At 50.8% G+C, this 21,450-nt stretch overlaps 1 long non-coding RNA gene across 2 annotated transcripts in view; it reads right to left on the bottom strand.

Annotated features, from left to right (window-relative positions):
• The window catches only part of LOC129384346 (uncharacterized), an 84,128-nt gene that overhangs the window by 35,954 nt on the left and 26,724 nt on the right, over positions 1-21,450 (bottom strand). For both annotated transcript variants that reach the window (XR_011896098.1, XR_008612079.2), the window contains exon 2: positions 9,731-9,901. This is a non-coding gene — a long non-coding RNA (uncharacterized lncRNA). The remainder of the gene's footprint in view (positions 1-9,730; positions 9,902-21,450) is intronic.

The raw sequence follows: 21,450 nt of genomic DNA, 5'->3' as shown, positions 1-21,450 counted from the left end.
CTCCCAGCGTGCCTCTGAATCACGTCCATATATTACATACCGTGGCATCGCGTTGCTTGCGCAAGTCGGAGGCAACCGGACCATGCGTTTTGGCAACTTGAATTAAGAGCTCGTCGACGGCACACAAAGACCTCCTCGACCGCTCATCCACAACCGCTTTTTTCTTTTTTTTTTTTTAAAGCAGTTTTCGAGTCACGATGGCGACAGACTCACAGTGGCAAAATTGCATACTAGGATATCCTCCTGTGACTAGACAATACACGGCAGAATTGATGCAATTCACGCGGCAGGACCTAGACGTCATACGGATACCTCGATAAGTGAACTTCTTATGCAGCTACATGGCTCATTTCTCTTATAACTTTCGCGTGCTCTGACTCACAACAACGACGAATCACAGTGGAAAAAAGAAAATAACAGGCCTTCTACATATCGTCCCGCGACTATACACGCCATAAGTTGATCCAACGCCTGCAGTGATAAGATCAAGACGTCACCCAGCCATCTCGCTAAGGCAACGGTGCAACACCGTGCAGATCATGTCTCCAAGAGAGGGCAGCTGAAGAAAACTTCCGCATCCGTCTGAATGACGATGGCAAGGAGTCGCAATGACCGCAGGACTTGGTCGGCGTCACGTGACTGCCCCCCCCCCCCCCCCCTCAAAGAAAAGAGGAAGAGCACTCACGTGACGTCGCGCACGCCATCTTGTTGTCTTGTTCGCTGCCTCCGCTAGCCCGAGATGCTGGATACAGGCGGTTCGAGATAAAAAAAAGCGCAGCTTTTCGCAGTGCTTGCTGCACAACGATATGGCGGCCTCAGCGACGTCGGTACACATTCCCTAAATAGGCTGACGCGACGCCCACAGCAAGCACCAGGCAGCTCCACTGCTGGAGGAATGCGTTGCTACGAACAAGGACTAGCCCCGAGACACGCGCTAGACATACCACCGTAACTGCTGTATAATAACGCAAAATTGCTTTCCCGATGTCTATAATGGTTCACTAAAGCACGTCCGAGACAAAACATTCGGCCATTGTACGTATACTCCGAACGTTACCATGCACAGTTGCCTATAGTGCTTCGCAAACTAAACCTACTTACTGCAGCTTACCTGCCTGGTCAAAAACGACTGATCATAGTTTACTCGAAGCGGCAGGCATTCCAACAACTACGAACACATTACTCAGCGTAGCCTAACAAGACACGCGTCCCCAGGGGCGTAAATGGCGTCCTTATTTCCACAAGGCTTCACCGCGGAACGCCTAAGGCTTGGGAGGCACGTTCGACTATTGTTCGGCCTGTACGGCTTTCCAAAGGAGCCTGCGAATAGCGGCTTATCTGCGGTTTATAATTATTTTACGGTACCCCGTTCCCATGCACCAATGGCGCACTAAAGAAAAAGGAAAGAAACGCTAGTGGCGCGGTTGAAGCTTCAGCGCATATACTGTTTCGCAAACAGCGACAAACGAATCGCACGCTATCGCTAATTGTCAATTCCGCGCCGCGTGCGACGCGGTTTCAGCGCGGCTTTCCAATATCACTATTTCTTGACTGCTTCCACGTCGTTCATCCGCTTGACAAACGAGGGCAGTGCCGTGATCGGTTACTTCCGTCGGCCTCCAAGCCTCCGGCTTCCCCTTCCGCCATGACAGGGGGGGGAAGGGGGGGAACCATAGACATTCCTACAAAAATTACTAGACGGATGTCAAGTCCTGCGATCGTTTAGCTACCATAGGAATAATGGTTAGCACGTCTATCTGTCCGATATATTATAGTGCTTGGCCGCCATGACAGGGTGGAGGGGGGGAACCATAGGCATTCCTACAAAAATTAATAGACGGATGTCAGGTCCTGCGATCGTTTAGCTACCCCAGGAATGGTTAGCACGTCTATCTGCCCGATATTTTATAGTGCTTGTGGCTTGAACAGTCATTGCGACGTAATTATGCTTTGCTTATTATTATTTTTTAATTTCCACGCACTCGTGTAAGTTTTCCTAAGAGCAGTAAGGTAACTAGTCTTTCTGCACATGCGCAGTCGTTGCGAACCATTGCCGTTAATCGGCAATATGTATTCTTCGATCAGAAAAGCCATAAAGCCGGTCGAAGACGCAGAAGTACGATGCTTTGGCGAATCCATGTACTGCCCATGGTTGCCACGCTGGCCGAAACCACCATATTTTCCGCTCCCGTAGACACTAGCGCCACAGTTCTCTCTGGTAATTTTGCTAGGAAACTCCATGGGCTAAACATGACCTCCGAGATCGCCGGCGGGGACTTGGCCGGAACTATGTCGCAGCCTCAAAGCGCGCGCTCGAATGAGCGACTCTCTTCAAGATGTGTCCAGGCCTCACTCACTACGACGCTTTCAATATGCGGTCGACCAGATCAGCATCGTTTCCTTGCCTTACAAGTCTCTTTCGCGCGTGTGCATCGCCGTTTCTTTATTTTATACTGCCATCGTCCGTAGTGTAACTTATAGTGCGTCTAAAACTCGGCTGATAAGATGCTCTTCTGTTATATGGAGCTTAGTCAAGCTCACACGTATAACCTTTCATTCCAGGATCTGCCACTTGTGTGTAGAACTGAATGAACACACCATGCCGTAGCAGGAAAGACAGGTCACATGAACGAGGTAAGACAGGGCAGTTGAAGTGGGAAAATGCCCCAGCACTTGCCCACTTGAGAATCAAGACATAGACCATGAGAACAGAAACACTCCCGGAGGTTTCTCGAAGGACAGACACGGGAAAAGGACAGAGGGTGAGAGGTTTCCCAAGAGTTTGTTCTATCGTCAACGACCACAAATGGGCTGCATACAACTTCCGCCTTTAGTTCGTTATCTCTCACTTTCCAGTTTGCTTCAGAAGGCTGTGTAGAAGTTCTCGAGTTTTTGAGACTGCAGACGTCTGGACGCCGTCCACGAGAACAGCACGTTCCTTCAAACCCCTTGCGAAGCGAAGAGTGAAAAACGAATTAAATTCACTTGCTTCCGGTATCGTCCTTGTTATTCGACGCTTAAAGGCACGCTCGTGCTACGCGCACAATTGTTTAGGATATCCGAAATACGCACAAGAAAAAGAATCGGTATCTCGCGTGGACAGTGTGGTTCTCGTAAACGCCAACAACGACTTCGGCGCGGTTTGCATCCAGCACACAAGGTACCGCGCCCCGTTTGCGAGTGCATCAAGAAGGTGTCCACACGAATGCCACATAAGGTCGACACAATGTCTTACCCAGCTAACAGGGTTACGCAATATGCGGCCCAGCGGCCACGGCATGCTGTCAACATTCGTCTAAAACTCTCAATTCGCTGGTTATACTGACCTCTATTTACAGGTCCTTTCGTTTCGGGCATTTTTTTCAACGATATCTCACTTTGCGCTGTGTATTTCTACGTTTCGCGATGTCCTACTGATTCAATCACACTGTTCAACCGAACCTCAGCAGGAAGTCAATACCATATTCCGAGCAGGCGATGGAAACACAACGAAGTTTTTAGTTACTTTTGTAAGTGTGGTTATGCAATATCAGCACCAAACGCGCGGTCTATATCAGATATCTAGATTTACTCCTAACCCCCTCGATCTTACAGGACTGCGTCATATGCCGCTTGACAAAGCTGGCGATGCGATGCTGCCAGTATGCTCATCAAAAAACGCAACGTCCGACTGATGATAGCTGGCTTTCTTTCGTTTCTCCTTTCGTTCGACCTTCTTCTTTTAGTGATAGCCCTAGAACATTTCAATACCTGTTCCTATCATTGCAGAAACCATTCACATTCAAAAGAAAGTCGACGGCAGGCAGGAGGAGAAACTCAACAGAAACACAATGTAGTTTTGCAACATATCTTTGCGGGGAGGGTAGCAGATAAGCAAGCGAGTACACGTCCTGCAGCCGCGAAAAACCGCGCAATACACGCATGCGGATCAACACGGCATATAGATACAGCACGCAAGCAGCACGAGCCCCAAGACGATCTTTCCCCCTCTACTCACGTGAGCTGCCGAAGGTCTGGCCGCCGCTAATACGCAGATCTTGGGACGACGAAGGAGGTGTTTTCGCGAAGGCGAGCTCGGTGCCAAGTCCTCTCTATACGCCGAGATGGAAAGAGTAAGCGTAGTGAGAATAAAGAGGAAGAAAAGCCTTGGATGGGGTTGTGCGGGCGGAGCGTATTTGGCGTGCGTTCCACCGCTGCGGCGTCGCTTTGCCGGCTGCTCTGCGAAACACTTCGGAGTTCGTCTTGTGCGTCGACGACGGATCACGTCTTGGGAGTTGAATTCACCAAGACGCGGAAGGGAAGGCAAAAAAAAAAAAAAAAGAAGGACTGTCCGATTACAACTTCTATGTTGTTCTATCGAAGGAGGGACCTTGAGGAACCTATAAGTCGGACGTACCCGCTAGTACCTTGCTTTAGTCAAGCACTACGGGAAGACACGTGCTGCGGTCCAGCAGCCCCCCTCCACCGACACACGCACTCTTGGGAGTCCCGGATGGCAGGTCCACGAGACTTGTGTGTCCCTTCTGAGCGCAAGACAAAACGAAGGTCTTCTCTCGCTTGTCGACGTCGACAGCACCGCCTCCTAAGGACCTCCCCTGCCCCCCCCCCCCTCCCCAACCTCCATTCAACACTCGCAGCGGCGATAAGCGTTTCTTCCCAAGCTGACGCCACAAGACGACGAAGGGCATCCCTTCCTTTCGTTTCTTTCATAGGGGGCGTGCAAGTTCCGCTTTCTGGAACGTTCGAGAAGTGGCGTCAAGGCAGACGTGTAGATATCGGTCAGTTACCACGTAAAGGAATTCCGGGTCCTGCAAGCGGCGGTCAGGACAAAGACGACGTACGCCACCGACTGCCGCCTAAAGTTCATTCGTCTATATAACTTTCCTTTTTTTATAACGAGTCAGGTTCGACCAGACATCGTCCACTGGCGCGAGCGAAAGGACACAGCCGAGTCTACACGGCCGCCCTCGCAAGCGGACTACGACGTCTCTTCTAAAAAGGTGTTCCAATAAACGAGCGAAACGAACAGCAGACGTACCGACGATCCCGACTCCAGACGCGGAGGTTGCGATGACACGTCCAGTCCAATCCAGTAGAGTCCAGAGGCGACGGGGCGTAGCGCCGTACTACGGAAGAAGGGGAACCACGTCGACGCGACGGCCAGCCAACGACCAAAAGTTCCTCCAGGGAACAGCGGGGTACGAACATACATACCTGGCTGCCAGGGCAAGAAAAAGGAGGCGTGAAGAGGCGAAGACGTGGCTTCGCGGCTACAGGAAAGCACACGTAGCCGCCAGCTCCTCGACCGAGGCGGCGGGGCGCAACGGCGCACACACTACACTCACGACGACAGAGCGGCGCCGCCGATGCTTTTTTTTTTTCCCCACAACTACGCACGCGACGGCTGCGGCGGGCGCGAGGTCGTCGTCGTCGTCGTCGTCCTCGCCTCGCGACTCGCCCGTTTCTCCCTCGAACGTCACCACCACTCTGCCATGCACGAGTTCTCGCGACGCGAAGCGAAGCTAACGCCGTGCAGGAGGGAGAGAATTCACTCTCGCCCAAGCGAGGGGAAGAGTAACGCGAGCACGACGACGAACGAGTGCCGCTTCTGTGGTGAGAGAGAGAGTGTGTGTGTGTGTCTGTGTGCGCGAGTGTTGGAGAAAAGTCGAGGGGGGCCCAGTGGGAAGAGGAGGAAGACGGCGGCCCGGCAGCGTGAGGGGGTGGCCGACTCACGGCCGGGCGGGCCGAAAGCGCGACGTCACGCACGTACACCCGCGTACGACCGCGAGCTCGGTGGGCCCGACGCGCTAAGTGGACGCGCTCCGCAAAGTTCGCCTCTGGCGTCGCGTCCTTCGGCAGGGCCGCCGTGCACATCACTCTCCCGCAATACTGACTTGCGCACCGCTTGAAACTTTGTCGAAACATCGCGGCGTGGTAGAAAGAAAAAAAGGAGGGTCCTCGGGCAGCCTGTCGCTGCGCGCTAGCTACTGTCTTAGAAAAGCCCCGGCGTGTAAAACAGTTCGCGGAGTTTCAGACGGCTTGCGACAACAACTGCCGAACACGTGCCAGTAGAAATGAAAATTAGAAAAGGAAAAAGGAAAAGAAATCGATGGAACAACAGGACAGACGGTGGGACTGGTGGGGGTGATGTTGGTTGTAATGGCTACGGTGTATGCGTGGGCTAGCTTCGGCACCGCAGCGGACACGGGGCGAAAGTCTGGCGCAGAGGGCGTACAACGTGCTGAAAAATTCACGGCGGAGTATAAGTAATGGAGAAATTCGTACAGGGGCCAGCGGGAGGCGGAGACGAAACGTCTGTTAAAAGGTAAGGGGGAAAAATAAGAAGATACACACGTACGCATTCCTGCGCATTCCTCGGGCTTGTTTCCAGGAGAGACACACGCACAGCGCTCGTTCGCACATGCGACTGGAGATCTGCACACACACACACGCGCGCGGGCGAAAGTTGAAGACAGCGAAAGCACACCCGCCCCACACCCGAATCCAACTACTGCCTGTCCGAGCATCTGAATGCACCAAAGGAGGATCCCAGAGCTCGGGAAGGGGACATAAGGGAAAGAAGCGAAATGGGAAAGAGAAAAGACAACTGGAGGAGATACGATCAGCTTCGCCCTTTCCTCCACAAGCAGCAGCCTGGTAGATATGGCGCGGAAGCGGCAGCAACAGCAGCAGCGCGTGTGAGCGCCGACGACGTATGTATACGCATACCGGAAATGACGCAGACCATTGACTCCGCTTGTGCTGCTGCTGCTGCTGCTGCTGGTGGCCGAAAGGAGAGGAGGGAGAGGGAGCTGTAGAAGGATGCAAGTGGCGTAGTATGGAGGAGGATTCCCCGCCGCTCTCGAAAGAAGGAAACGCGAGGGGGAGGAGAGAAGAGGGCATCCGTGAGCGAGAGCAAGAGGAATAACTGCTGCGAAAGCAGAAGACAGACGGCGCCGCCGCCACCACCGCATTCTCTATCTCTTCCCTCTCATTTCTCTTTTTTTATAATATTTTATTTACCCTTTCTAAAAAAGGACTTTCGCTTTCTGCGTTGTCTGCTGATTCCTCTCACCACTTCTCCGCCGCCAACACTCGGCTCGGTGCCTCGTTTCATTCTCAAACTCGCCGCCAGAGTTCGCGCCCTTCCGAAGTTGCTTTCTTTCTTTTTTCGCTCGTTTTTTTTTTGTCCTCTCAAAAACGCGCGTAAGTGAAAAAAAAAAAAAAACACGCACGCGGATTTCCCACCGGAGGGCGCGGACATCGCCTTCGCGGTTGCGTCGCACGGAATGCAACGTCGCTCTGCCCGTATATTCGCGTCCTCAACAATGCAGGCGTTGTATGCGCGTTCCGCGGCGGCCGTTACCTAAGATACGCACGCTGCTTAAGCGATGACGAATGCGGGAGCGCGAAATACGATCAGGAAGTAAGCAAGTAGGACGTCGAAAACACGGGGCGCACGCATAGGGCCCGGATGAGAGGGACGTAGGTACAAGGTGGAGGGCGGCTTCTCTCAAGACGGAAACTTGGGTTGCGTTCGCGGACGTTCGTGATGACGACTTCGATGGCCACGGGGTGAGGCAATAAAAGAGAACAAAAAAAGGAAAACAGGAATAAGCGAACTTCGTTGCAGCTTAATAAGTGGTGCTCAGTCTGGAACTGACGGCAGTCCCACGCTGTTCTCACGTCGAAGTTCGGGACGCGTGTCGTAAGCCACGGCCACAATAAAGACGTTTCGAGCGCAATTTCCAACGCAGCACGTCCGCCGACTTTCTTTCTTTCTTATCTCCTTATCTACAGATGCTGTAGACCAATGTGTAGTCAAGCAGGAAGTGCCACAGTACATGCACGCAGTCACAAGTGAAGGCAATCAAACGATGAAGATAAACACGGGAGAAATCCATGAGTACAGGTAAAACTAAAAAATAAATAACACTTTAATTTCGTGCGCAAGATAAGGTAATTTCCATCAAATACACTTGGAGGTCACACTGCGTTCTACTCTGACTTTCCCGGCCGTCTCGTCACTTGAGGAATGCTATAAGGACTCTTGGACCGGAGCTATCGCCATCTCCCTATCACGGCTTCGCGATATAACCATCACTTCGAGTAGCTGCCGTACAATCGGCAGGAGCTCTCAGAAGGACACAAGCCTATCTCGGACTGCTCTTACACTTGAAAAACGGTCCGACCTCTCACCAGCGGGAAAAACGAAATTCTTTCCTTTTTACGTCATCTGTACCGCATGTGTGCCACGCTTTTGTTTTAGGGGGGGGGGGGGGGGGGGCTACGTTCGTGTATATACCGCAGATACCGAAGGCATGACGTCATGGGCACGACACCGGCGCGCTCACAGAGTTTCCTACAATTACTAGAGGCAACTCTGGCGCTGCGATCGTTCACTCACCAGGGGAATGATGGTGTAGTACATGGATTTGTCTGATCTTCGTGTTTAGGGCTTCAGACGTTCTTGTGGCTTCGCTGATTACGCATTATCGGGGCCAAAACTGGGCTAAATTTCAAAGCACCTTAGACTTTATTTTAATGCAGAGGGCAGTAAGACCGAAAGCATGCCTAATTGCTGCTAGTTACGGTAGTTCCGCTTGTTCGTGCGTCCGTAGCGTAATGGTTTCGATATCGCGCTTCTGTGCTAGAGGTCCTCCTGTCTTCGAATCCTGCCGTCGGACACTGTTAATAATGTTTATTGAATTATTTATAACGCAGCACTTTCTTAAGGAAGATCACATGCAAGGTCAGGAAGCCAATTAAAGCCAGAAAGAGACGAAGTTAAGGCAAATCCATGTACTATCTACCATGCTTCTGTGCTAGAGGTCCTCCTGTCTTCGAATCCTGCCGTCGGACACTGTTAATAATGTTTATTGAATCATTTATAACACAGCACTTTCTTAAGGAAGATCACATACAAGGTCAGGAAGCCAATTAAAGCCAGAAAGAGACGAAGTTAAGGCAAATCCATGTACTATCTGCCCATCATTGCCGTGCTGGCTGAACTGCTCGGCTTGCAGCTTCCGTAGACACTAGCGCCATCTAGTAATTGTGTGAAGCTCTGTGTGCACACCATATCGATGTGTCTCTTTTGGTGTGTTTTTGGATGACGGAACAACCACGTGATATCGCATTACTTAACGACTCTATCTCTTTTCGTAGTGCGAAGAGACACTATGGAGCATTCCTAAATGCGTTCAGATTTGTTTAGCATTCAATCAAGGCCCTATTTGACTTCATTATATACTATAGTAGCGAACGCCAAAGTTTCTTTTTTTATCCTTTTCATGTTGAGCCCAGTACCCAAGCGTCGGCATCTTAGTGTGACGTATGCCGGATGTCAAAGTACTTTCTCCTATTTGGTTTCTTTAGGAGCAAGAAAAGGTCTAAAAAGGAACTTCCTCCGTCGAGTCACTGCTTACTATAGAAAACGCTGTTGTCCTTTGCCTATGAATCATTGACTAGGCCCTAGTAGAAGCCGTTAAAATCCGTGACGTCATGGCAGATTAGTAATGGAACTTCCCGAGGGTGGCGTCGTCACCCGTCTTACGTGTTAGCACGCTTTTCTGCCTCCCCGAATCTCTTGAGTTTAGACTGACACTACCTACTGCTGCAGAAGCGTAATTGGTTAACACGACTTCATTTAATGTTCCCGTGTTCCTCTAAGAGTTAGAGCTAACTAGAGAGAAAAAAAGAAGAAAAGAAACTCGCGATGAGCACTTACCGCGCGCGCCTCTAGGTGTCGCTTCGGTCTATACAAACCCGAGTTTGGGGCAGCCATCGCCGGGCCATGACGTGGCAGGAGAGGCGGTAAATGAGGGTAGTAAATGGCATCGCAAAATGAAGTGAGGCCCTCGAAGGCGCGTTCCAGACTGTAGTACTCAGTCCAGTGGCTCTGCGAAACAAATTAACAGAAGGTAAAAAGAACGTCAACATCAATATCGACACAGAGACTGACTGTGTGCTCACAGTACAAGGCACAGACACCAAACACGCGACAGAGACAGAGGCTGTTCAAAGGCGCAATAAATGTAAGCACTGAATCAGTTAAAGCTAATACAGCTATGTTGAAAAGCGTATTTTCGGCAACTTGACCGTACGAGGTCTATTACTAAAGGAGAAAACAAGACCAAGGGCTAACTTTCGCTTCGCAGCACCAGAACAGCGGCGCTAATACGTCAGCGCTAGGTCCCGAATTGCAAAGTATTTTCTTCCTCTTTCGGTTCAGTTAATGCACGACGAAAAAAAAAATATGTTTCGGCAAGGCTAAAGACTAAACTATTGCAAGGACTAATGATAATGCGGTAATATATAACGGCTTCTTAAAAATATCGACGTGTCGGTAATTGAACGGTGACAGACGTTCAGATCTAAGGTTTCGCTGAAACCGCGACTGAAACGACTAGTAAAGTAAAATATATTTAGTAAGATATATATCCCCGCCGGATATATTCGGCAAATCCAAAACCCAGACAACAATCTCATATCATACAGAAATTCGATGGTGGGAGAAATCAGAGAAAGAAAAAGAAAAGACGCTAGTGCACGTTGCGTTGGATGGTCGCTAAAGAAACACAGATGGCCGAAATTAATGTGGAGACCTGCACTGCGGTTACATGAAAGTGTTTTAGTGAACTACGGTTACATTAAAGCGTGGTTGCAGTGAACTACGGTTACAGTGAACGGCGGTTACAGTGAACGGCGATTACAGTGAACTGCAGTTACAGCGAACTGCAGTTACAGTGAAATACGCTTACAGTGAAGCACGGTTACAGGGAACTGCGGTTACAATGAACTGAACTGAGATTACAGTGAACTGCAGTTACAGTGAAATACGCTTACAGTGAACAGCGGTTACAGTGAACTGCAGTTACAGTTAAATACGCTTATAGTGAAATACCGTTACAGTGAACTTCGGTGTCCCTGACAGCCGATTGTGCAGCTCCGGGGCGTTAAACGCCCGCACTTTGTCGGACCTTACGTTTGCTTTCTTTCGTTTCCATTCACTAAGAACAAAGACGCTTCACTAAAATAAAACCTATGCAGCGTCACTAGGGCGAACTCAGGCGCTAGTATCTATACGGGAGCTGAAAGCATGGCGGCTTACACAACACGGAAATGATGGTTGGTACGTTAGTACGACATAAGTTGATTGTTTTTAACAAAACATTGCGTTATGTATACATGCAACGATTCACAATGATCACGCATGCGAGCGGATGCCGTGTTTTAGAACATACTACGATTGCTTGGAAACTTAGAAAGACAAAGCGTAAAAAAAAGATAACGTCGCAAGAACGCCTGAAACCAAAAGCTCGAAGCTTCGACATATCAACGTACCACTCATAATTTCCGTTACGGGGAAAAGGAAATAACTAGAGAAATAACTGATCAACACGATTCAAGCCAAACGAGTCGGCCCAGCACGAGATCGTCACGTCAGAGTGCGCGGTAGGTTTTGGTGTTCCGACTTTGCAGGCAGAGAGCTACGGCAGCAGGGAAGCCACAGAAGTGCGCGTCGATTAAGAAACTGCCGGGAACTAAGCATTCCCGGCCAATACGCGAAATCTCAGAGGTCACGCGTTGGGCCGACACTTCCGAGGAAATAAAAAAAAAAATAAAGAAAGGAAAGTTAATGCAATCGCCTCATGGAGAGTTGGTTTTGCCGCGATTTCCCCTGGTGGCTGGATGATGGCAGCTCAAGAGTTTCCCCTAGTGATTTTTTTGTGTGGGAAAATCTGTGGTTTATAGTCAATTCTCACTACCCTCCCCTACCATAACACACTTTCACACGGGCCCTATACGCATCTGACGCGACAAAAAAGAAAAAAAAAAAGGAAAGGAGGGGTGGGGTGGGGAGGGCTTCAACGAGAGAGATCATCATCGAGAGAATGATGGGGCTCCGTCGCGCCTAGCAACAAGTGCCTCTGCCTCCCGACCCCTCTTCCTACCACTTCTGAGAGAGCCGCTGCTAGCTGCTGCTGCCGCCGATCTCCTCCCCCCCCCCCCCCCCCCCCCCCGCCGCCTGTATCACGCGTCCAAACTTCCACCTTCCGCAACCGACCCCTCCTCCTCCTCCCGCTCCTGTAGGACGCCGCAGATTCCCGCTCTCTCCTCCTCGTCCTCTAAACGCTCACACGCGCGCGGCGCCGGCGTCGCTCAACCCGCCGACGCTCTTGCAACACGCCCGGCGACGGCGGCGTTCGCTGGCGAAACTCCGCCGACGCCGCGAGCCGGCTGGATGGCTGGCTTCGGCTTGGCTTGAAGCGCAGACGAACTCTACACCCTGCTGTAGCGCGAAGCCGCGAGCCTCCGCGTCTACGGCTAAAGCTGGTGAATGAGATTAAAAAGAAAGAAAACCTACGAGGGTAGAAAATGGGGCGGTAGCTTTCGCTGACTCCGTGATATCCTTTTTTTTTTTCTTCTTTTCTGGAGAAAAAAAAAAGAAAACCAGAGGCGTGCATCGCTGAGAAAGCAATTGGGGAGGGTGGGGGCGCTTGTGTGTACGCAATCTCCGTAGAAACGCTGCACCGTAAGTTGTGTGACGGTAAGGCACTAGCGACACTTGTGTTATGTTTGGCACAGGACGCCCCGTATAAGGCTTGTGACTGCGTTGAGGTCCTATCGTTATGCTCGGTTTCGTGCATATCAGACGACTTACGAAGGGCTGGAGAGGCTGCTGTTCGCATAAAACAAACATATAGATAGGCGTCGTGTAATCTGATGCAGCAGTAGGTCTGATACCTTTAGGTCCCGAGAGAAGGCGTTACGCAAAGAAGCGTCGCCAGGTCTGAACGTATTTACCAACGAACGATCGTATAGTGACAGGTACGTTCCTGCGAATAGCGGTCACAACACACCGCTTGACCTCGCGACCAAAAGACAAGCTTATAACGTCGCTTACAGGAAGCACGAAAGTACGCAAGTATTACCTGATATGACGCAACCTTTACGTGCGGAAGTTGTATTTACAAGCTATCTGACGTAATTATCCCGTAAAAAAGCTTCGCAGATCAAAACGAGCAGCACTGCTTGCGTAACGGCTTCCGTCGCATTCCTCCTGCTCTTTTCGTCTGCTCGAGGGCGTGCCGAGCAGACGACGCCGAAGAATTGCAAAAGCGGCTTTACGCTGGCAGTAGTGCCACTTATTGATCACCGCTTTAGAGAGGGTGATTACTTTTGTACGCTAATATACACATAGCGAAGCACCTGTTGAACTCGATAGGAGACCGTATCGATCATGCATACGTCGTCTGCTCACGAGCGCACTCGGCGGACGGAGTGCTTACAAAGAGCGCTTTTGGGAGCCCAGTGCATGCTTGGAACGGTAATGAACACACTTCGCAAAGAAGTTTTATCGGAACTGGGCTTCATCATGGCGCCGTGCTGTGCACATTTGTGCCTGCTGAGGATCGTGAGGGTAGATAATAAAAAGAAATTGCCGACGGGCACTAGCGCTGAATGGCCTTTCTTCTTCAGCCTTTCTCTTCGTTTTCTTCTGCTGTCGTGGCAACGGCGCAGCTTTCTTTCTTTCTTTTTCTGAGAGCGCTCGCGAAATCTACAAATGGGGAGCCGACACAGAGGCGTCGGCCCGACGTGAGGGCGACGGCCGTACACGATGATAGCTTCCGTTTCGGCGAAATTTCGTTAGAACGAGAGTCTGGCTCTCGTCTTTCTCGCTTCGTTTTGTTGCTGTTTGTCTGGTTTCGCGCTGTTCCTAATTCGCTTCTGTCTCTATATATTTATTTGTTGTTTGTCATTGGGCGAAACTTGGAGGGCCCGCATTTACAGCTTCCGCATATTCTTACTCGAGAACGGCGAGGGGAAGAACGTAGGCGTCGCCGACGTCGGTCTGAAGTTAGGTGGCGACCCACATAGGCCTTGTCCGCGCGCTTCGTTGCGCAGGTCCTTTAAAAGGGGCACTAAAAGACGAGAAACGCGAAGGCGGTTTGAATTTTTAAAGCATGCTTTGAAAACTGTATTTTCGCTAACTTCGCGGCAAGAGGCTGATCGCTGGAATGGAAAATGGAGGTGAAACTTCCCGTTTCGCAAATTTCGCATAGGAACCCCAGCACCGGCACGTCAAGGTACACACGCAACGGCGTTCTCGAAAGCAAAGTAAAACTAAATCGCGAGCGAAGGTTGGCGAATGTTTCGCAATTACCTGCATACAATGAATGGCGCGTTATGCTTTAAAGAGATTCGTTCATCGTAAGTGGTCATGAAAGAGTTGGATTAGTACACCGACCAATTACGTTGCGTGACCCGGATGCTATCTATCTATCTATCTATCTATCTATCTATCTATCTATCTATCTATCTATCTATCTATCTATCTATCTATCTATCTATCTATCTATCTATCTATCTATCTATCTATCCGTTCGTGTGTCTGTCAATGTACCCACCTGTCTATCTCACAAGGAGAGCAAACGCCACTGAATGGCAGATTACGAAAAGTCTCCAAAATTGACTTGAATTTGGGAGATGCCGTTATACTTCGTAAGCAGCTTCGTTCTTAAGCTATACGACACATAATCTCACCTTAACCGGTAAGCAATTAGTGTGACAGACTAAAAAGCGGAGCGAGAAAAAGTGTTCATGGAAAAATGAAGATGAGAGCCCTCCTTTCAGCATGCTGGACTTTCTACTTCAGAAGAGGTGTTAGAACTGGCATGAAGAGGAGAAGAATATGAACAAAAATCAAGGAAAAAAATAGTAAAACTAGGAATAAACCAGCATATCGACTTGAGAAGACCGACAAAACGTCAAACGTCCTGAGTGGCGTAACCATAACATCAGGGCATTCGTGGCTCCTTTTACGTCCCCGCTTCTGCTTCAGGGTCCTAAGAAATCACTAGCCTGCATTTGTCTTTGCATGCCAAGTGAAGCCTTGGCAGCTAAAACTGCGCAGCGATACACGGGCGGCAGTGAACGCATCACGTGCTCTTTTTCACTAGATATAACCGGGACAGACAATCGAACTAGCAACAACAAAGAGAGAAGGGAAAAATACACAAATAAGAACCACGGCCGTAGTTAGAGTAAACTGGTCTTAACCGGGCTTGGCCGAGTAACACGCCTTCAATTCCACTCCGAGAAAAGCTACTTTTTAAGGAAGACGGAGAGTTTGGAAAATGAAAGAAAGAGGGCTGGTGCGTTCGAGAAGGCCGAGTGCCGGCAATTTCCACGGCCTCCGGTAAAACCGACTCTTCTCTCAACCCCCTCTGCCAGCAGCCAAACCTAAACAAGCAAGCCGACCTGCGCACAAGAAAACAAGACGCGAACCAACCCCGCCCAAGAGAAACAGCGCTGCTTCTTTTGGGAGCCCGCGTTTTCCCATTCCTCAGCAGGCATGGAGAGGCTGGAAGCGACCCGCGAGCCAGTGTCTCCTTTTTTTCTCGGTAGGCGGCGGTATCGTTTGTTCACACTTTCTTTCTCTCTCACTCTGCTGCTCGCACCCACTTATCCGGCAGACCCGCTTTCGCTCTGGAATGCGGCATGAAGAGGAGGTGCGACGATTCGAAGACTAGGTGGGTGCAGGAACGTCCTCACTTAACGTACCGAGGAGCATCCGAGAAAGAGTCGAAGTGTCTCCTTAGCCGGCCACAAAAAACTTCCAGCACACGAAATTCGAAGAAAGAAAAGAAAGCTCTAAGAAGGGCTCTTAAGACTCAAAGTTTCAATATGGAGCATCTTGCGACTTACGCAGTTGTCCAGTAAGAACCAACTAAAGAAGATGTTACTTTGGCCAAGTTGGTTACAGATTAATACTGCATATGCTACTGAAGAAATCTCGACAAACGTGCAGGTATGGCAGCCGTATAACTGTAATATTACGGCACCCTTTGAATCTAAAACGCGCACAGCTGCTAGTTAGCGAATGTGACGTAAATAGTACAGATGGGATAGAAAATGGCCGATTACTAGCGAAGAAAGTTTTTAAAAAATTAAATTATGGGGTTTTACGTGCCAAAACCACTTTCTGATTATGAGGCACGCCGTAGTGGAGGACTCCGGAAATTTCGACCACCTGGGGTTCTTTAACGTGCACCTAAATCTAAGTACACGGGTGTTTTCGCATTTCGCCCCCATCGAAATGCGGCCGCCGTGGCCGGGATTCGATCCCGCGACCTCGTGCTCAGCAGCCTAACACCAGAGCCACTGAGCAACCACGGCGGGTAGCGAAGAAAGTGACAGTCAAAGTACGTTATTTTTTTCTTAATTTCGTGCCCAAACCCGAGCGCCATTATGGGTCAGTCTGACGTCACGAATTTGAAAGCATAGTTATCGTTTACATCACACCAATTGTTTCGGCGTTGTAGAAAGCTCCACAAAAGCCGTCGATAGCCTGCCGGGCTCCCTTGCTCACCGACTTTGCTGCAAGTTTTATTAATACGGCTCCCCTGTAAACAAGAAGGTACGTTCGGTCATCCAGAGACACCAACAGTAAGCACGGCCGCATTTACACGTTCAGGGCGGGGGGAGGGGGGGGGGAGGCAGTGCGACATTAGACGCGGAAGGAACCACGCGAGATGGAGGACGTGAACAATGAAATTAAAGAAGGCCCAACGAAGAGAACGAGGAGGAATAAGTCAGCGGGGTGTTTGGCGTCGGCACCAAGCAGCGCGCGCACAGCGGCTCTCCGGCGCACAGAAAAAGCAAGCGGCAAGCGGCGGCAGCAACACAAGCAGCAGGTGATCGCACGGCCGTCTACACGCGGGCGGAAGCCCCGCGTAGCGGACGACTGCGACGACAATCGCCCAAACGCGCCGCCCCGCCGACGCTGCTGCTGCAGCGAGCTGGGCTGTTGGTTCATTCACCTCAACCGGCACACAAACGCCGGCGTCCGACGCAACTCCCCCCTCCCCCCTCCCATAGTCGCCGTCGCCACCGCCAAACCACCCGGAGACACACGAAACTGGCTTCCTCCCCGCCACCACCGAACTACCCTCGCCTACACACCTCCTTTCCCGCCTCCGCAACACTGCCGTGAATGCCTTTCCCACCTCTAGAACTATATCTCTCCCATCCTCGGCTCCCTGCTCCCCTCCGCGTACGAAAAGATCGTCGCCCCCCCAACCCATCACCCCCCCCCCTTCTCGCACGCCTGTGAAGGAGAGAAACGAGAGAAAGGGTGAAGAATGTGGGCGAGGAGGTTTTGCCATTCAGAGAAAACCCGGTCACGTGCTCTCCATCCCGACTCGCAGGGGCCGGAGCTGTTTCGGCGGCAGCCAGCTACTGCGGGGCTGCTGCTGGCGCCACGCTTGTTCCACGCTCTGGACGGCTCGCACGCCCTCTCCCTCTTTCGTTCAACTTCGACGCCTGGCGACGTCATCACCGTCGGCTGGTGACGTCACGCTAGTGCTCTTTTACTATTCGGTTCCCCTCTTCTTTTTTTCACTCTTCCCTCCCTCTTTCTCACTGAGGTCGCGCGAATGAAACACGTGACCACCGGATCTCGTGACGTCTACGAAAGAAGAGCACGGTGCTCTTCTTTCTTTACTACGTGTCTGGCATTTGCGTAGCGAAGCGCTGCCCGCTCGTAGTAGTGACGACACGCGTGACGTCACCACCCGGTTCATCTGCTTTCGCGATAGGTATCCGTTTCCTGTGCCACGGCGACGCTTCTTTCCTCCCTTCACGACCTTCCCCTCGGAGTCGAGACATGCCTCACGGTTGTGTTGCGTTGCGTCCTGCAGTGAGCCCGAGCCCTGCTGCAAAGCAACTGGTTGTGCAATGTAGAAACCAAAAAAATGCGCTGCTGGGCACAGTTCTACGTAGTGCTACGGTGCAACCTTTTCAATAACACTACAATCACACCCTGCCCTGTGAAGCTCTGAGCGTTCTGCTGCTGATCACAAGGTCGTGGGTTCGTTTTAAAAAAATTGAATTGTTGGATTTTGCGCGCCAAAACTACTTTCTGATTAAGAGGCACGCCGTAGTGGGAGACTCCGGAAATTTGGACCACCTGGGGTTCCTTAACGTGCACCTAAATTTAGGTGCACGGGTGTTTTCGCACTTCTCGTGGGCGCATTCCACAGGGCATGAAACACGAAAACGATATTAGTACTCAGCTTTCGATGAAAGCAACAGAAGATGTCGTACCAACGAGCCCTCCATGCAGCTTCCCTCAGCACTTACAGCGCACGCACCAATGTGCGCGCGAAGTGTGGATAAAATAAGTCAAGCGAACGTGTTGAAACGTAATCAACACCAACAAATGAACCTATTTCCTTCCTCGAGCTAGCAGCGTCTAGGTACTTAGAAGGCCAGAATGAGAAGACATTCCAGTCTTCTCATTCTGGCCAGTCTTCTCATTCTGGAATCGTTGGTAAAGCTTCGCTATACCAACGATTCCCACATGTATAGGATCCGCAATATTTTTTTATTCGTTTTCTACGGACACACTGACGTAGACTGTGCATGAAGTTCTGCATTCAGCAAGCTCTATGCCACGTAAGCGTATGTTCCGCTTGTGTGCATGTTGCGTTTTCAGTAAAATGACTTCCTGACTTCTTCGACTGGAGACAAGTGCGTATATAACGAACACTTCAAAAAGTTCGTCTCAGTTTGTTTTATAGGGCAGTTTGCATGTATCGAATTACCTGACAAAGCAAACTTGTTTTTAACACGCGAGCCTGATAGTTATAAGCAGGTTCGACTGCTGTATTGTCATCCAGCCGACCACAGCACGGAGCTACAAAGGAAACCCGCACGAGTTCCTTGGAAATTAAGCTTTGAAGTTGAAGAAAACTTCGTCCAGTGATCTACGGGATCGAAACGTTGACCAACGCATCTTCTTGTGGGGTTGCAACCTAGTGCTTAGTACATGATTACCCTGCAGCTTGGTACGTGGGCTCGCTGTGCGATGTCAAAATAACCCTCAATTGCGACCAAGTGCTTAGTACATGGTTACCTGTAGCTTGGTACGTGGGCTCGCTGTGCGACGTCAAAATAACCGTCGGTTGCAACCAAGTGCTTAGTGCATGATTACCCTGTAGCTTGGCACGTGGGCTCGATGTGCGATGTCAAAATAACCCTCGGTTGCAACCAAGTGCTTAATACATGGTTACCCTGTAGCTTGGTACGTGGGCTTGCTGCGCGACGTCAAAATAACTCTCGGTTGCAACCAAGTGCTTAGTGCATGATTACCCTGTAGCTTGGTACGTGGGCTTGCTGTGCGACGTCAAAATAACCCTCGGCTGCAACCAAGAACTTACTACATGGTTACCCTGCAGCGTGGTACGTGGGCTCGCTGTGCGATGTCAAAATAACCCTCAATTGCGACCAAGTGCTTAATACATGGTTACCTGTAGCTTGGTACGTGGGCTCGCTGTGCGACGTCAAAATAACCGTCGGTTGCAACCAAGTGCTTAGTGCATGATTACCCTGTAGCTTGGTACGTGGGCTCGATGTGCGATGTCAAAATAACCCTCGGTTGCAACCAAGTGCTTAATACATGGTTACCCTGTAGCTTGGTACGTGGGCTTGCTGCGCGACCTCATAATAACCCTGGGTTGCAACCAAGTGCTTAGTACATGGTTACCCTGTAGCTTGGTACGTGGGCTTGCTGCGCGACGTCAAAATAACCCTCGTAGGAATCCCTCATCCCTGTGGCATCCGCCGACTTTGTCATGTAATAATATTTTGAGAACGATTACTCTAGAAAACCACGAATCGAAAACGCGCCGCTAATGCTACCACATTTCCCAACCCTGAGAGCCAAGGCGATATATGTTGCATACTTACTCTAAACGCGGTAGCCTCTATTAAGGCGCACTATGTCACAGTTCTTTAGGCAACCGGCAGTCGATCTTCGCCCTAAATAATAATATGTTTCGAATACTGACAATTTTCACTATATACTGTTGAATGTACCACTGCTGCGTCTACGTATACGGCATGTGTGATTGGGTATGCGCCCACTAGGTGGCGTGCGAATTCTCGACCACTGCTTCAGAACGGTCATGTGCCACCGCAACACAAACGGTATGCGAAGGCTTTTAAGGGCATTTAGATAACGAGTCCCATTTCTGTGTGCATACACCTATGACGAACATTGTTTTCTGTAGAAAAGCATCAGACACCGCCTTCGCCCGGGTGACTCCGACAGCAAAAAAGCCGCACGCGACGATCGAGGCCAGTGTCACCCACCATACACGCATGCTACCTCGCTCACTCAGACACGTTTGACACCACTCGGGTTCAGACGTTGCGTTGGTTAAGAGGGGGCTCAAGATGTTCCTGGAGCAAGTAGTCGACGATCCAGTCACATGCTGGCACAGAATTCTGCCTCCGTGTCGCGTGAGTCACACTCCAAAGCCACCGAAGGAAAGCTCACGCCTGGGCTTTTTCTATAAACCACCACAGCAAGGGACGGGGGGGGGGGGGGGGGGGGGGGGGGGGGGGGGGGGGGGGGCGTTTTCATGCCAGTAGCGGGCAGCTGCTTTTACTCATTCAACAGTTTGCTGACGAAGTGTGACTCGCTTTCCCCAAGCAAAACAAGGAAAAAGAAGTAAATAGAAAAGGAGAGAGAGATGAAACAAATGCTAAGCCAGGATGGACTCAACGCTCGGGACCGACAAGCGCGAAGAAATTTCGCGCGCGAGAATCGCGCACCGGTGATCAAATAAGGCGTCGAGAATTCAGCTAAAATACGCTGTTACCCCCCCACTCTCGCACATTTGGCACGCGTAAGCAGCGGCGTTTCAAAGTCGTACCGTCATCGGGCCGTTTCTTCGACGAGGCATTCCATTCAACCGCTCGCCTCTCTTTAAACGTGGCTGCTATCGGCACGGGCTACGAGATGAGTCATCGAACGAATAACAAAATGCCACTTCGGGGGGGGGGGGGGGGGGGCGATGCCGATCGCCGTTATTACAGCACGCGCCAAATTCATCGCGCCCGTCGCCAGCGTCTCAAATGAGGAAACGCGTCGACGAAGGAGTCGCTGGTGGCGTTTGTTATCCCAGCTGGTCTCGCCGGTCATTCTTTCTTTTTCCTCTTTCTAATCGTGCCTCCGCAGAGACCGCTGCTGCTGCTACGGCGGCGCGAAAGAAAAATCTGCTAATAAGTGAACGGCCGACGAAGCGCTGCCAAAATGACTCACGGCGCTAGCGACAAAACTTGCCGGCCAAGGAAAACACCGTATAAGCGCGCGCGCGCACACACACACACACACACACACACACACACACACACACACACACACACACACACACACACACACACACACACCAATTTGACGACGACGCCCTCTTGCTTGATTCCGTGAATGCGCTAGCTGTTCTTTTTTTTTTTTTCTCGTAATTTTTTTTTTCTTCGTCGTCGAATGGGCGAATGCGCGCCCGGTTCAACTCGTTGCCAAGTGCAAGTCGGAGCCGCGTTTGGCTCGCGATGAATGAAGTCGCTAATTTGCGCGCCGTCGACCTCTTACTCACT

Source organism: Dermacentor andersoni, chromosome 8, assembly GCF_023375885.2.
Source record: "Dermacentor andersoni chromosome 8, qqDerAnde1_hic_scaffold, whole genome shotgun sequence".
Classification (NCBI taxonomy): Eukaryota; Metazoa; Arthropoda; class Arachnida; order Ixodida; family Ixodidae; genus Dermacentor; species Dermacentor andersoni.
The sequence above is the reverse complement of the archived record's forward strand: the minus strand, read 5'-3'. Positions and strand labels throughout refer to the sequence as shown.